Source organism: Monodelphis domestica, chromosome 2 (genome assembly GCF_027887165.1).
Source record: "Monodelphis domestica isolate mMonDom1 chromosome 2, mMonDom1.pri, whole genome shotgun sequence".
NCBI lineage: Eukaryota > Metazoa > Chordata > Mammalia > Didelphimorphia > Didelphidae > Monodelphis > Monodelphis domestica.
This window is the reverse complement of record NC_077228.1, coordinates 408,139,122-408,155,476: the sequence shown is the minus strand read 5'-3', so window position 1 is coordinate 408,155,476 and position 16,355 is coordinate 408,139,122. Positions and strand designations below refer to the sequence as shown.

Here is a 16,355-nt window from a genome sequence, read left to right as displayed (position 1 = left end):
TTCCAAACTTTTTTATTATGTTTTAGACTTGTATATTATTGCTTCATGTGAAATAAATCACGAAATTTAAATTAGTAATGTTCTTTGATTAACAATGAATGAGATAGATCTGATTATACTCTTTATTGACTGTGAATATGCAAAGATCAATTCTAACAGACCCACAAATTTCCAGAAGTTAAGGCTTGAAAACAAACTGTTGTTTATTTATTCATTACTGTGGCATACTAGTATTCTTGATGAATTATGATGCTCAATTTTAATCCTAAATTCCAATTATTCAGGGTTTTTGTTGAAATTGGCTATTAAATTTCCATTTTCCTTGATGATAATCAGCTCTACTTGCAATATAATCAGTTCTGGCCTTTTTATTCTTCTAAGGAAAAGATCCAAAAATATCACCTGAAATTTTGTTTAAAAGATTTTTAAACAAGTTAGATAATTCCATTTCCAAGTTTTTAAATGGTTTAGATAAAAAATGTTATAGATGATACTCACATGATTCTTGGAAATAAAATCCTGGATTTTAGGTGTTTTGTTGATTGTGGTAGATTCATAATATTATTAGTTAATGTGTTAAGAAATCATTTACCTGGGTGAGACTCATTGTTAAAAATAGCAGATATTACCTAAATCTCAAAAAGATTTTTCCTGCTACTTTTGAACTTTAAGGCTAATTTCTTGTGAATCAATTAGATTGTCATTATTTTCAAAATACAGATGAGAAAGAGCTCTTACTAGGAGTAGAAGTGTTAGCTTTGCCATTTTGCTCACCTTGTTAGTATTGTCTTCAGTTTGATTCAGTTTGAAGTATCTCACAGAATCTAGTAAAGACCCTTGCCCATTTTTGAGGGCAAAAAGAGGTATAATGTAATGGATAAAGAGCTAAATTGGAGGATGCCCTAGTCCAAGTCTCATTTCTAGCTAGATGATCCTGAGCCAATCACTTAACCCCTCAGTCCTTTAATAATAATATCTAATATTTATATATGAGAGGCATTTTGCTAAGTGCTTCACAATTATTATCTCATTGAATGCTCATAACAACCCCAGTATGTTCTATTATTGCCATTTTACAGATGAAGAAATCAAGGTTAAGTGACTTTCCCAGGTTCATATAGTTAATAAGTGTCTAAGGCCAGATTTGAACTGAGGTCTTCCTTATCAGTTGCTACCTGCAGCTACCTCTAGGTAGCTCTCTAAAAGTGCAAATGAAGAGGGGTCAACATGAGCTCTGTAAATCCATGAAATAATAGGTCTAATCCCAGTGCTCATGCTTAGTTAAAAATAGATCATATAACTTCTAAATCCAATTAACCAGGGGCATGTAGATAGCATAGTAATATGTCTCAATATATTAAAAGGAAATGAATGAATGAGGGATCCATTTTCAACCTCTCTTCAATGTGGAATCTCCTATCCCTCTTTAGGGTGTGCTATATATTATGCATATCCATTTGAAAAATGAACTGAGTAGGGATGCCAATTCTAATATGTATATTAATTATTATCAAAGCTTAATTACTTTCCTATTTTAAACAAAAAAAAAATAGAAATAGCAGTGTTATCGTTCCTCCCCTTCCCCAGTGGATTGTCTAAAGCAACTGACTGGAGATTATCACACTATTTCATATTGTCTATAATAATTATTGCTAATTGTGTATTTTTAGAAATGAATGTGATTTCAAAAAACTGTTTCAAATGGAGGCAACACAGTACTTAATATTGAGAAATAAAATCTTATGTTACAAAATGTAATTTGGTTATTAGCAAGACCTTTTTTGTGGAGTTAATAAATATAAAGAAATTATTAATTACCTGATTTTGATGCATTTGTTTTCTACATTTTAATTCATTGTTTATTTTGAGGGAAAACAACATGAATTCTTAATGTATTTAATGTTTCTCCATGATAAATTTTACTTTATTCTTAAAAAATCACCTATGAGATAATGAATTTGTGAGTTATTATAGTGCTTAATTATAGCCATCAAAGTTAAATGTTAGTGATATTGAAATTTGGTAAGTGAAATGATATAACCTTCTGCTTTCTTCCAGTCATCTTCCTTGAGTGTCTGCATTCTGGTATTAATTCTCTTATATATATCATTCGCCATTTGTATTGGGAAAATGTGTCCTCTGAGGGACATTGTTTTGTTCTATGGTCCCTATGCTGAAATATAAAGAAGAAGGCTTTTCCTATTGCATGGAACTTATTTCTAAATTGCTGGTCTCTAACTTTACAGTTTTGAGCAGATTTCAAAACAAATCAACAGACACATCGAGACTTTGGTTATTTTTGGCTAGTAGTGGATAAATGAATAGTCCAAGAGTTTCTGACATTGTGCCAAATGTCTATAAGCCTAAAGTTAAAAAGTCATGTTTTCCAGGAAACCTTGAAGTTTGCCGAGATTTATGTTTTTGATATTGTCATTCATTATTACATTCAAAGGAACTGTCTACATAGAGGTTGATAGAGGGCAGTCAAACCTTTTGCACTGCACAAATTATATGATTAGGTGTCTGTCTATGGGTCGACTTGTTCTCAAGCCCCCAAAACTAAACACAGCTGAGATCTAAATCCCTGACAAATGAAGGCTGAGTGTAAGGATCACAGATAACGTATAGCAAATGGAATCTTTAAACACCACCCAGCCACACAATGTACACCTGATAAATGACTGTCTGAAATAGTACTTTTGAAAAGGACATTTAGGGTTGATTTTTCCAGCACAATAGAAAAAGGAAAAAAAAATGTGAAATATAAATTGCACACAGATGAGTGCATTTCAAATTATTGTTCAAGGTAAAGGGTGTTTCTTTTCCTCCCTTCCTCCCTTCCTCCCTTCCTCCTCCTTCCTTCCTTCCTTCCTTCCTTCCTTCCTTCCTTCCTTCCTTCCTTCCTTCCTTCCTTCCTTCCTTCCTTCCTTCCTTCCTTCCTTCCTTCCTTCCTTCCTTCCTTCCTTCCTTCCTTCCTTCCTTCCTTCCTTCCTTCTTCTTCCTTTCTTTCTTTCTTTCTTTCTTTCTTTCTTTCTTTCTTTCTTTCTTTCTTTCTTTCTTTCTTTCTTTCTTTCTTTCTTTCTTTCTTTCTTTCTTTCTTTCTTTCTTTCTTTCTTTCTTTCTTTCTTTCTTTCTTTCTTTCTTTCTTTCTTTCCACAGGTAGTAAGTATCTGAGACCAGATTTGAACTCAGTTTCTCTAAAAATTTGGAGGTTATTCCATTTGGTGCATATCTGTTAAATACTGATATTACTTCATTGCCTATACTACCTTTTATCAGTATATAATTACCTTCTTTCTCTCTTTTAATCATATCTATTTTTGCTTTGGATTTGTTTGAAATCATGATTGCTATTCCTGTTTTTTTTCTTCATCTCAATTGAAACCCAATAGATTCTGCTCCATCCCCTTATTTTATTCTGTGTCTACCTGCCTCAAAAGAGTTTCTTGTTAACAACATATTGTAGGATTCCAGTTTTTTAATTGACTGCTATCCATTTCTGTTTTATGGGTCAGTTTATCCCATTTACATTCACAGGTATGATTACAATCTGTGTATTTCCTTCCATCTTGTTTTCCCTTTTTTATTCTGCCATTTCTCCTTTTGATCTGCCTCTCTACACAAGCATTTTTCTTTGAATAATCCCCCCACTCCTTAGTTTATATAATTCCCCTTCCCACCACCATCCCTCTTATACCATTCCTGCTTCTCTTTAGGGTCTTTTCACCCTCTCAAGTTGCCATGCATCTTTCTGTTATATAATTCACCCCATTTTACTTCTCTATTTTCTTTTCTCTCAGAGCAATCCTCTTTTTCACCCCTTTATTTTTTGGCATATCATCCTAAATAGCTTACTACTACCTCCTCTTTTTATATATAATTCTTCTAAATACTATGATAATAAAAATTTTAAGAATTACAAATATCATCATTCCATGTAGGTATGTAAACAATTATACCTTATTGAGTCCTTAAATTCCGTCTCGTTCATATTTACCTTGTTATGCTTCTATTGAATTTTATATTCAGCTATCAAATTTTCTGTTTGGGTCTGGTATTTTCTTTAGGAAAGTTTGGAAATTTTGTATTTCATTAAATGATCATTTCCCCCCTGAATTGGTAGTTGATTATTGACTGTAAACCTGGTTCCCCTGCCTTATGGAATATCATGTTCCAAGCCTTCCAGTCTTTCAGTGTAGAAGCTGCCAGATCTTGTGTAATCCTGACTGCAACTCCATGATATTTGAATTTTTTTTTCTGGCTATTTGCAGTATTTTCTCCTTGGCCTGGGAACCCTTGAACTTGGCTTTAATATTCCTGGGAAATGTCACTTGGAGATTTATTGCAGGTGGTCTGTGGAATCTTTCAATTTCTAGTTTGCCCTTTTTTCAAGGATATCAGGGGAGGTTTCTCTGATAATTTCTTATAAAATGATGTCTAGGTTTTTTTTTTATCATGACTTTCAGGAAGTCCAGTAATTCTCAGATTATCTCTCCTGTATCTATTTTAGAGGTAAATTGTTTTTTAAAATTATTTATTTAGGATATTTTCCCATGGATACATGATTTATGAATTTTCCCACCCCTTTTCCTCATCCCTTCCAGAGCTGATAAGCAATTCGACTGGGTTATACATATATCATTGTTCAAAACCTATTTCCATTTTATTCCTATTTGCAGAAGAGTGATCTTTTTAACATCAAAACCTTAATCATACCCCAACCAAACCATGTGATTGGTCATGTTTTTCCTCTGAGTTTCTACTCCCACAGTTCTTTGGATGTGGATAACGTTCTTTCTCATAAGTTCCTTGGTGTTGTCCTGGATCATTGCATTCCTACTAGAAGAAAAGTCTATTACATTTGACTGTGCCATAATGTATCAGTCTCTGTGTACAATGTTCTCCTCATTCTGCTCCTTTTACTCTGCATCAATTCCTGGAGGTCTTTCCAGTTCACATAGAAATCGTCCAGTTCATCATTCCTTTCAGCAAAATAATATTCCATCACCATCAGATACCACAATCTATTCAGCCATTCTCCAATTGATAGACATCCTCTAAATTTCCAATTCTTTGCCAACACAAATAGTGTGGCTATAAATATTTTGTATAAGTATTTTCCCCTATTATCTCTTTGGGGTACAAACCCAGCAGTGATATGGCTGGATCAAAGGTTAGGCATTCTTCTAAAGCCCTTTGCACATAGTTCCAAATTGCCCTCCACAATGGTTGGACCAATTTACAACTCTGCCAGCAATATATTAGTGCCTCAATTTTGCCACATCCCCTCCAACATTTCTCACTTTCCTTTGCTGCCATATTGGCTACTCTACTAAGTGTGAGGTGGTACCTCAGTTTTGTTTAATTTGCATTTCTCTACTCAGGAGGGATTTAGAACACTTTTTTATGTGCTTATTGATAGTTTTGATTTCTTCACGTGAAAACTGCCTATTAATGCCCCTTGACCATTTGTCTATTGGGGAATGGCTTGACTTTTTTGCATATTTTACTTAGTTCCTTATATATTTGTGAAATTAAAACTTTGTCAGAGAATTTTGTTATAAAAATTTCCCCCTAGTTTGTTGCTTTCCTCCTTTGGCTGCATTGATTTTGTTTTTAAATTTGATATAATCAGAGTCATTCATTTTACATTTTGAAATGTTCTCTATCTTTTTCTTGGTCTTAAATTCTTTCCTTTCCCACAGATATGACAGGTGTACTATTATGTGTTCACCTAATTATGTATAATTTAACTCTTTATATTTAAGTCATTTAGCTATTTTGAATTTATCTTGGTATAGGGTGTAAGATGTTGATGTAAACTTAATTTTTCCACACTGTTTTCCAATTTTCACAGCAGTTTTGGTCAAATGATGAGTTCTTGTCCCCAAAGTTGGGATCTTTAGGTTTATTTGAACACTAGCTTGCTGAGGTCATTTACCCCTAGTCTATTCTACTGATCTACTCTTCTGTCTCTTAGCCAGTATCATATTGTTTTGATGATCACTGCTTTATAGTACTGTTTAAGATCTGGTACTACTAGGCTCCTATCCTTCACTTTTTTATTACTTTCAATATTTTCAATTTTTTAATGAGGTACTTAAATGTTTTTTAAATTTTGCTTTATTGTTTCTTGATGTCTCATGAAATTACAAGCTTCTATTTGACCAATTCTAATTTTTAAAGAATGGTTTTCTTCCATAATTTTTATTCTCCTTTTCCATTTGGTTAGTTCTACTTTTCATGAAACTCTTTTCTTTATTAATTTTTTTTTACCTTTTTCTAGTTGGTGTGTGAATTGAATATCTGGGGGCCTCCAACCCAGTCCAATCTTGGATGACTCACCACAATAAGTAGTCATCACAGAGTGTCATGTTTTGTTTGTTTGTTTGTTTGTTTGTTTGTTTGTTTTTTGTCAGCATAGCAGGTGAAATTCCTGACTGACAAGTCACAGAAGTCAGGAGATGTGACGTATGTGGAATGAGGTGAAACCATGGGTGAATTTATGTATCCTGGAGAAGGGTTTAAATCAAGCTTGAAAAGCTTGGTCATGACTTCTCTGTCATTCTTTTGGCTCCAGGTACTTATCTATGTAAGTCATTTCTGGTAAGTCCGGATGGGTTAGGAATCTGACAGCTAGATCTCTTGGGCTCCAACCTTTTCCTGAACTTAAGCCTGCTACTTGAGTGGCATTAATTTGTCTGGCCTAATCTTGTGCATAGCTAGATTCCCTGATTTCCATTTGTGAAATGAACCAGCGCCCAAAGGGAAACTAAGACCTGATGGAGCAGAAATAATTCAGATGAGTATTTACTTTAAGTTAGAAAGGTTGGAAACCTTATTTCTCTTTCTTTCGCTTTACTAATAAATATTTATAATTCAGTATGAAGTCTCCAAGATTAATTTTGATTCTTAACATTGGTTAATTCTACTTTTTGTGGAACTCTTTTCTGCATTGCATTTTTTGTGTCTCTTTTTGTCACTTGATGAATTTTTTTTTTAATTTTTTTTTAAACCCTTACCTTCTGTCTTGGAACCAGCTCCGAGGCAGAAGAGTGGTAAGGGCTAAGCAATGGGGGTTAAGTGACTTGCCCAGGGTCACACAGCTGGGAAGTGTCTGAGGCCAGATTTGAACCTAGGACCTCCTGTCTCTAGGCCTGGCTCTCAAGCCATTGAGCCACCCAGCTGCCCCCTTGAATTTTGCTTTTCAAGCTATTTCTTTTTTGTATTACTTTCATTTCTTTTCCCCATTTTTTCCACCTCTCTTATTTGATTTTTGAATCGCTTTCTGAAATCTACAAGTGCCTGAAGCAAATTCTCATTTTTCTTTGAAGTTTTGTATGTGACTTTTTAGTTTCACTGTTCCCTACTATGAGTCTGTGTCCTGCCCATCTTTGTTTCCATAGAAATTTTCTTTGGTTAGGTGTTCCTTCTGCTGCTTGTTCAATTTTCCAGTCTTTTTTTTTTTGTCTGTGGGTTGGGAGTTATGAAAACTGCTGATTCAGTCTCCCCTGCTGATGGCTTATAGAACTTAGAGCACTATGAGTTATTTTTTCCTGGGGCTAAGGGCTTCCCTGAAGGCTTGAAATGGCCAAGGGCTCTGGACCTCAGGGCCTACCTGTGAGATGGTGCCAGGGATTGGGACTTCAAAGGGTGGGTGTGAGGTGCTAGGCTGTTGGCTTAGGCAGGGTCCTGAGGTCTCACAGTTTTCTTGTGCTGAGGTTTTGAACTTGGGTGGCCTGCACATTATACAGTTTTACTTCCTGTTCCCCATTTTCCTGTGAAAATGGGCTCTCTTTGCCTACCTTTCACGTGGTTTTTAGCAGGAGAGTCAACTCATTCCCTCCCCTGTGGGTTCTATGATGTCAGTCATTTTGAGGAGCCATTTCAAGGTTCGTTTGAGAGGATTCTCTGAGCTGTTTCAGTTTATGATGCTATTTAGACACCATCTTGGCTCTTCCCCCTAGATTTGAACTCAGAAAGTTGAGTCTTTCTCACTCCAGACCTGGTCCTCTATTCATTGTGCCACCTCCTTCCCCATGTACTTTTTAGCTATTTTGAACTACAAGGGTAATCAAGTGAATTTTCCAGAAAATTATTTCATAAAAATATATATCTCATGAATGTATGCTTGCATGGAAAATTGTTTTTTTATAAAATAACCATAATAATAGCTAGAATTTGTATGTTATTTTAGAGTATGCAAAAATCTTTACAAGTATTATCTCATTTTATCCTCAGAACAATTCTGGGAGGTAGACATTATCACCAGTTCAAGTTTACAGATGAGGAAAATGAAGTAAGCAAAAGTTAAGTGACTTGCCTAGGGTCTTACAACTAGTGTGTGAGACAGGATGGAAATTCAAATCTTCCCAATTTGAAGTTCAGTGCTCTGTCCTTTTCATGACCTGACTGAATTTCAGTAAGGAAAAGCTTCTAAAAGAGGTATTTATGTATCTCAATCTAGGTTACTTTATAAAATCAATCAACATAATGAGTCATTATGAAATAGATATTATAGTGCTAATCAGTTGAATGTAAACTCTAATGTTAAGCAGGGATGTAATGCCAGCAATTAGCATAATGTCTTCCATAGAATAGTCATTTAAAAATGCTTGTTAGCTTTAATTTAGCATTTTTGAAAGGGAGAAGAATCAAGAAAGCAATTTATTCTCAAGTAATAAATATGAAAGATCAATATAACAAAACCACACTCATAGCAGATAGTTTTTCTCAGTGAAAAGGCTTAAGTCCCTTAACTATTTTGGAATCCCTACCTGATAGTAGTCACACAATTAATATCCAGTGATTAAGAAAATAAATGAGGACAAAACCTCTGAAAAGGAAAACATATTCAAATGAATTTGTATATTTTTAAATTTCAGTGGCTCTTACATACATTAAAAATGGCAGCCTATGTGCAAAATGTATTTATTCATATTACAAAATGCCAATTCTTAGTGTGCCTATGTTTTCATTCATTGACTCCTTCCACTAGCTATTTGGTCCTTTTCCATCTTGTGCCATCCCAACCATGAGAAGCTAATTCCTCTCATCTTTACCTTCCCAAATCCCCTCCTATGTTGGGAACTGCTGCCTGCACTTCTATTATTTACTTTGACTGTTAAAACATCCTAGTGATCTAAAAGAAGGAATACTTTACAGATGGTGGTAAATGAGACATAGGGCATAAGTTATTTTCATGTCTTGTGATTTCAGCTGCAGAGTTGGGATCCAACCCCAGAACTCTTTCCTCTCATTCGACTGTCCTTTTACTCTGTTGTTAAATAGCTCATTCTTCAACATCTTCTTTGGCCAAATACATTCACTTTGAAGTCATGTGGACCAACAGCAATATTATTTCTTTCTAGGTAGACATCCTGAACTAGGCAATCCAAAAGAAGAAGTGGGTATGTTAGTTAGTATTCTACCCTTTCCATGTAGGATTTGAAGCATATTTTTCTATTAGAAAATTGCATAGCTAGAAGGAACTTGGTTATTAGCATGTATATTACAATTATTTTCCTAACATGGTATGCAGTCCTTTTTATTGCTTTTATGAATAGCCATTAACATAATTCTTAATGAAGGCTGGGCTAGATCAAAGCCTTTAAGACCATAATTCACTTCTATCTACAAATGTTATTCTTAGACCTATAGATGACTTTGAGTTAACTTACATCTGGTAAAGAAAAGATTCATGTACAAGAAATTTTTCTTATGTCTTAATTCCATAAGATTTACAAACTATTTTTAATTATCTTTAAATCCTACAAATTCAATTTCCTATGGGTTGCCATATACATATTATCCCTTGTCATATATACATATATGCATGTGTTTTGTATACATAGATACATATGTGTGTATACACATATACTCATAAACACAAATGCATATATTTAAAAACAAACAAATGCATATTTCCAAAGGGTTTAACCTGGAGAAAGCAGTTGGAGAGTGGGTGGAAAGTCAGGGAAGTATCACCAGTGGCCTTTGCTTCTAAGTCTTCAAAAGGCTCTGGAGTGATGGGCGGGCATTTCTGTGCTTGGCATGTTGGGGTCCTCTGGTATGAGGATCATATAGCATGAGTTGTTCAGAAATGTAACAAGTCCTCCAGCTTACCTCTGCAGAAAAAGGTGCTATATACCTGTCATTTAAAGGACCCAAGTTGGTCCCAGCTGAGGGAGTGACATGCACCTCAAGACCAGGGTGAGCTCATGCTTTCTGCTATTTCACTACAAAGAAAGACGTGAGAGTCAAATTAAGGATATTCTGCTTTGTCTTTGGGGAGAGTGATGCCCCTGGTGGTGAGTTTTAAAGAAAAGTGGCTAGAGTCCTGGGCCTCAGGCCCATGGGGTATGGTACCAGACACTGAGTACTTGGTGCCAGAACCTGTGGTTCTCTTGGCATCACCTCCAGAAAGCCTGGGATTCAGCTCCCTATGCCTAGGGACTAGAGCCACTGCTTCCTTTGCTGCTTTCTTAGCTTAATGGGAGCTAACATCTTGAAGATGGCTGAGATAAATTCCATCAACCAGATGGAAGACAATAGTAGGGACTCCTGCATGTACTCCTTGGTAGTCAGTACCACCTTATGGTATGCTACCCTTTCTGGCTGGCTGTTGAAGAAAGCACTAGAAGGATGGCTATAGACCATTTGCTGGTAAAAGTTCTATAGCCTTCCTGTGGATCCTTCTTCCTAGTATTTCAGAAGAAACCATTGCCGACGACTTTTTGAACATATATGGAGTCTTGCCACAGGACACCACATAAAAATATGTCTATCCATGATACCCAACATCCTTTTTTCTGAATGTCCTGGAGTCAGCAGACGGAATGAACCTGTATAAAATTTTCATAACCCCAGGAAATGGAAAACTTGTTGGTCTTGCAAGAATTGTATATACTGGGGGCAGCTTGGTGGCTCAATAGATTGATAACCCAGCCAAGATACAGGAGATCCTGGGTTCAAATGTGGCCTCAGAGACTTTCTAGCTGCATGACTATGGGCAAGTCACTTAACACCCATTACCTAGCTTTTACTGCTCTTTGGTATTATAACAAATATACATAATTGGTTCTAAGACAGAAGGAAAGAGTTTTTAAAAAAGAATTGTATATGACCAAAGGAATTACATGATTACCTTCAGTCTGGTAGAATTTAGCTTTCTTCTGATAAACAAAGGCATATTTTTCCTTATGCTCTTAGAAGGTGTTCTGCACTAGTATTTTGGGACACAATTGTGAGGATCTCTTCACATCCCATATGCATGAATATGACCAGCATTTTGTGCAATATAGCTCCAGAGGAAACTCCATCATCCTGTGACTTAGATAGGTTATAGGCCCAAACTGTCAAGGGCTCCCATTATGTTCAGATGCTCCATGGCTGTGATTAAGAGTTTCCACTGGGAGGTCAAAGTCAAATGAAGTCAAAGGAAAGCAGGTTGTTGATGTCCATGGCCTCAAGATAGAGTGCCATGTTTGTCAATATGCCAGGGCTCAGGCATATTGGTGGTCAGCATTTTGTCTCAGACCATTCTGTGTAGAGCTCTTAACACTTTCCCAATCCACTCCCAATCCACTCAATTCACCTATTCTCTCAGCTTCTCTCTACATTGCCTGAGACTGACAGAAGGGGGTTTCCACCAGGTGGTCAACCCCAGTCTTGAAGTTGTGTACTTTCTGATTCACAAACTAGGGGTAAAACCCATGTAGATCCCATCAACAGTCAGAGATATCTCAGAAGCAATGTTGGTAGCAATTACAACCTTCCTCCTACCAGTAGAAACCAGGTCAAAGATCAGAGTTTCTTCTCACTTATAAAGCAGAATGCACAGGTAGGATGATTAACAAAGCTATATCAGGTCCCAGAGACTTCATGCATTTATACAAGATCTCAAAGGCAATACTGTTCTCTTCCTAACCAATCAGAAATTTGGATATTGCCTAGTGGTTTATTTAGTTAAATATCTGAGAAACTGCTTTAGGTTCTTTAGTTTAGATAATTTCCATGGGATGTTTGGCTTGGAATGAACATAGCTGAGTTAATTATTGGCTTCAGGTCTTTCCATTTCTTCACTGTCTTTTCCAACAATCTAAAGAGCATATCTGTGTGGATTGTTTTCTCATGAACTTCATCCAAAATGATGATTGCATACTGAATAAGGTCAGGGTTGATCAAACACTCCCTAAGCAATATCCCATCCATCATGTATTTGATGTCTGTTTCCAAATTGGTGTAGTCTTCAAATTGAATAGTGAATTCACCTTTGTCCCAACCAACTCCTAAGACAAATTCCCAACAAACTTCTCAGACACTGTTGATCATCAACATTGCCATCACTCTTCAAGGCTGTATACATCCAGTTTTCCCCTGGAAACTGTAATCTGTCTCAGACAGGTACTGAGTGATCTGTGCTGTCTTCCCAGAACCTCTCTTTCCAAAAACAATCAGGATCTTATTGCTATGAATAGCCTGAACAATCTGCTCCTTATGTTTGAATATGGGGTGTCTTTCCCTTTTCTCAATGACTGACAGCTGGGTCTTTCCTTCAAAGTATACTTTTTCCATTTGGGTATGTTGTTAGGAACCATCCCAATGCCCTGCATGTTATTGACAGTATTCCTCTCATCCATATCAGTCAGAGGATCCACTCAGTGTTTGTTGAGTCCTACAGGAAAGTCTCCATTTTACCCTGGGCCTGTTTGAGTTCTCTCCTTTCTTTGACATTTGTCATCATTGCAGCTTGGGACAGGGAGGCATCAGGATTCTTAATAGTTTTAATGGTGCTCATATCTATGCTTTGATTTGTGTTCCCTCTGAGGAATAGAGGATCTTTATCAACTAATTTAATCTCCAAACCCTCATCATATTCATCATGAATTTAAAAGGATTCCTATCTCTTCCAATAAAGGACATTGGCCACAATCATTTATTAAACCTCTCATTTCTTAAGATATGAGTTCCAAGGGAGGCATTTCATTTGGAGTATGTTATCTTTCACTTCTGGGATACTAAAAAGGGAGAGGCAAATGGATCTATTAGAGTTCCTCATAGAGGTTTCCTCATTGCTCTTCTCAAAAAGATGGCAAGGTTTAGATAGTCTCAATATCCCTATCTACTTCCTTTGTGCTTGGGCTGATTTTGGTCCCAGTGAAAGATAGGACTCAACACCCTATCCCTCTGGCCTTTGATCATCACATCACATCACATCACATCACATCACATCACATCACATCACATCACATCACATCACATCACATCACATCACATCACATCACATCAGCAACCCTGACTACTCAGCCTTCCCTTGGAAGCTCAAAGATGTAATCTAAACTTTCCCACAAGTTCCTTATTCCTTCAAGCAATACAAACCACCCAAACTACATGATACTGGTAACTCTGTCATTATAAATTTCCCCATCGAATGCTTTTTAGGAGGGAGGCTAGGTCCACAGACTAATCTCAACATCTGTCATTATTCTCCCTATATTAATCAGGTTCTTTGATAAAACTTTGACTTAATTTCCTAATTAGATAACTAAAATTCTCATAATTTCTAATCTGAGTTCTAGAACATGACCTCCATGGAGACCAATATCCCCATTTGTTGTCTTTGTCTCAGTTCCCACTCTGACTCTTTCTTTGCCTTGTCACTCTGTTCAGCCTCTTCATTTCTCACATGTTGTAGCACAGGTGATTAGAGCTCTAAGTGATTTGAGGACATCCGTGGCTACTTTTACACCACCTTTATCAAGGATGGTCTGGATTGTAGGGTTATCTGGTTGGCAAAGTACTTGTAACTTATCCATGAACTTTTCCTTTTTTGTCTTTGATAGAAGGCTTAGCTAAGGGCTGCATGGTCTTTAGGAGACTAACAAATTTCTTATGAGAGGTTCTGTGAATTCATCACTATTTTTTGGTGATGGAAGCTTTAAAAATGTTAAATATTTTATTTTTCTCAGCAAGATTAATAAAAAATTCAGCCAGGTCTTCATAGTTGTCCAGATTGGTGCACACCTCAGATGCCAGGATACCCAATTCAGACAACATTCACCATGAACCTAACTTAAACCCAAGTCCAGCTTCTTTACCCTCAACCTTGCCAGTTCAGTACATCTACTTCTGGGTTGGTTACTGATTCCCACCTCCTTGTATACCTTTCTGAAGGAGGTGACCGAGTGAGTGCATCTGCCCTATAAAATTTTGCTGGGACTTGTGACAAATCACTCTTCCCCACAAGGGGATGTAGTGACAAAAAATAATGTATACAGGATTCTTTTGAGGCTCTGTAATTGGAATGAGTGGATTTTAAATTCTTAATGAGGATCCATTGGAGGGAAAGTTGGGTGACCCAGTAACTCCAGGTTCAATAGTCTAAGTTAGAGTTGCCACAGTTAAAAAGCTCGTAGCTGGATCTTGGGATTGAGCTGACTAGTCTACTCTGAGAGTAATGGCCTATCCCTATCCCCTAATTCTTAGTAACTCCTTAATATTATTAGCTGAGTCCCATAGGGCCCAAAGCCTTCCTTTACTTTGAAAAGGTTATAGTATTCAAAGCAGGCCCAAGTTGTCTAGATATCCCAGCCAGGAAAAATGGAATAGAGACCCCAGTTCTATTTTGTTCATTTTGGGGACTGGGACTAAGAGAGACATGATTAAGAGAGACAGGCAGAGGCATTCCTCTTGTGCCACTAGAAGTGAAATTCTTGTAGCTCCACAAGACCAGAATGAAAAGTATTTGCCAAGAATGTTTCCATTAACAAAGAATGAAAATCAGAGGTTTGAAGATCATTCTTTGTCTCCTAATCTAATTATGGCTCATTTAGGGTAATAAAAATCTTAATTATTCTTTTTCTTTATAGAGTTCCCCTCATTTAAGTTCCAAGAGCTCTCTGTTTTTCTAATCTTCCTAACATTAAAAAAGTAAATAATGTAAAAATCAAAGACAATTACTCATTATTACAAAAATATATTATTTAGGCAATCAAGCATGATCTCCACTTTGATAGGATAATTAGCCTGGTTTGATAGCAGTTTAAAAGGTCAAATGAATCCTTTATTTCTTTTACCTCTATTAAATTGTCTTAAGGACAATTTATTTGTAAATTATACACCAAGGAAAAAATAAATGAGCTTCCTAAAGATGTCTTGCAAAAAGAGTTCAAAATGCATACAGAAAAGACAGAATGACATTAATTTAGAATTAATATAATTTAACAACATTTAGTTTTGGGCAAACATAAAAATAAGTTTTAAGTCATTAATTTAAAGAAAATATTCCTTTCTTTTTTTGTATAATTCTAGCCAAGATGCAATAAATTTTAAAAATTTTAACTGAGTTGAATAAAGAAATTCTCCCTTAAGCATTTAACATATTCTCTTTACACTAAATTTCTATTTAATTTATTAATTGCAATGGTAAATTCTGGTCCCAGAAAATATAATAGAGAACATTTCTCTGATTTTGAAAAGAAATTGGGACTGTGTTTATTGAATTTTGCATATATTTTCAAATTCAATTACCTTCTTGCTTGATTTTTCTCAAATTTTGTTTTGTTCTAGGGAATGATTCATTGGCAAGTGTTAGTGGTATTTAGAGAAGTAATTCTGTTACAGAAAAAAGAAATAAAAGAAGAAAACACAATATCACACATACATTTTATAAATGGGTGTCATAGAAGGTTCTTTCATTTTCATTGCAGTCTAGGATTTTGGATGTTGTCTTGAAAGGGATTTCAAACATCAATCTCTCCTTAATAGAGAGCTTCTCAACCAGACTATACTTGAAGGACAAGGGATGCCTTTTTGTTTCCTCAGAATCTAGTACATTATCTATCCATAGGAGATGTTATGTGAGAATGAGATAGTCAGGAAGATAAGGATAGTATTCATTATTCTGCCAAAACCATTTTCATAACTCTGTTTTGGCCTTAATGTTGTTCACAATTAAATATAGTGTTAGAAAGAGTCTGGAACAACTATTGGCAATTATCCTAGAAAATGAATCTTGAATGTCTGTTGATGGGGGGATGGCTAAACAAATTGTGATATATGAGTATGTAAGAAGATTATTCAGGAGATAGAATAAGAAATTCCATTAAAATTAATGATAGATAATATAAAATACCTGCCAAGATAAATCTGGGAACTGTATGAACTCAATTACAAAACACTTTTCACATAAATAAAGTTATATCTAAACAATTGAAAAAATATTAATTGCTCATGGGTAGACTTAGCAAATATAATAAAATGACAATTTTACTTGAGTTAATCTACTTATTCTGTATCATGCCAATCAAGCTGACCAAAAATTATTTTATAGGGCTGGAAAAAATAAGTTCATT

General features: G+C 35.7%; 1 pseudogene; it reads right to left on the bottom strand.

The window, feature by feature from the left end:
- Positions 1 to 276: 276 nt before the first annotated feature.
- LOC100617589 (ATP-dependent RNA helicase DHX8-like) lies at positions 277 to 13,421 on the bottom strand (annotated as a pseudogene).
- Positions 13,422 to 16,355: the final 2,934 nt, after the last annotated feature.